This window comes from Myotis davidii, unplaced genomic scaffold, assembly GCF_000327345.1.
Source record: "Myotis davidii unplaced genomic scaffold, ASM32734v1 scaffold4642, whole genome shotgun sequence".
Taxonomy (NCBI): Eukaryota; Metazoa; Chordata; class Mammalia; order Chiroptera; family Vespertilionidae; genus Myotis; species Myotis davidii.
In genome coordinates this window covers 10,683-12,323 of record NW_006293392.1, presented here as the reverse complement: position 1 = coordinate 12,323, position 1,641 = coordinate 10,683, and positions in this window count along the sequence as shown.

Below are 1,641 nucleotides of genomic sequence, written 5' to 3'. Positions count from 1 at the left end.
ATCCTGGTGGGGGTTAGGGGGCAGGAGGTAGGGGGTAAAGAGATCAACCAAAGGACTTGTATGCATGCATATAAGCATAACCAGTAGACATAAGACACTGGGGGATGGGGGGGACTAGGGGACTGTCTAGGGCAGGGGGAAAAAGTGGACACATATGTAATACCCTTTGTAATACTTTAAGCAATAAAAATAAATAAATAAAAAATAAAATAAAATGTTAGTTTTAGTTTGCCACTCCCTGACCCCTCCCTCATACCAGCTCCTATACCTTTAACCCTAGCAAGAAAACACCACAACAAACAGACTTTGGAACTATCTAGTAAAGGAGACAGAGAAGAAAACAGAGAATTAGAATATAATGTAATAAGCAATGCAATGGAATATTGAGTACTGGAAGCCGAGAGTAGAGAATAATTCTTTCTGTCAGAGTAGCCCAGAATCCTTTCACCAAGGAGGTGCCATTTGAACTGAAATGAAGCATTTCAAGTTTTAGAGGGGGAGAAATAATCAAGAAGAGAAAATAGAAAATTCACAGGCACAGAGTAAAGAGGTAAAAGCTAATGATGGAATAAATGATTTGCATTTTGATTAGAAAGAATGGATGGTGTGAATGGATCGAGACAAGGCTGAAGGATGTTATACAATTAGCCCTCTTCTCACTTTTTCCTAATTCTCCCCATTTCCAACGCAATGAGTCCTGCAATATCTGACAGTATCTCTTATCACACTGACCACATGTAGAAAACAAGATTATTTAATTTACCTGAGCTTCCTTTTAGATTTTTAAGATTCATACTTTGTTCTTGAAACTTTGAGTAAGTGGTTAGTACTTTGTAACTGAGGGCCACTTAGGACTACTGTCCTACCCTTTCTCCCTTTTGAGCACTCACCCAGTTTTCCTGCATAGCTTTCATCATCTTTGCTCCTCATCTCTGCCTTTGTATATAATCTGTTCAATAATAAAATATTCACCATTTACTGAGTACCTAACATATGGCAGAATTTGTACTGGGTTCTTTCCATCCTTTATCTCACTTAATTCTCACAATAACCAAATAAAACAGATATTATTGGTCCCATATTACAGATTATAAGGTAAATAATTTGGATATACTTATACAAGTAAAAGTTGGCAGAGATGGTATTATAACCTAAGACTGTTGGTCTCTACTATGCTATACTCCTCCGTCTTTAAGGATTGCTTTCCTCCTCTCTCTCTGCTCATTGCCACTGTGAATTTGTAGTCTGCTCTTTCTGTTTCTTTACTGTCTTGCCTTCTCTCCTGATCCCTCGCTCTCATCCTCATACTGAAATCAATTTTTCTTTTAATTCCAGTCTTTTATGTCCAAATTCCACACTTCTGAATTTAGACTTTACATCCCATCTGAGCCTTTGTGTTTAGTCTAAAGTTCCAAAATCTGATTTGTCTAGTTTTCCATGAGCAACTTGCTTCCCAAGTCTATAGTCAAGACTTCCTGATATTTGTGATGCTTCTTACCCTAACCCCTATCTGTGTCTAAAGTCTGAATTTACATGACCTCCCCCACTGTACATTGACCTCTGATCCAGCCACTGACCTGGTGTGTGCCACCCAGTTGCTGCCCATGTCACTACCCTGAGGTCTTTATTATGATGAGCCTG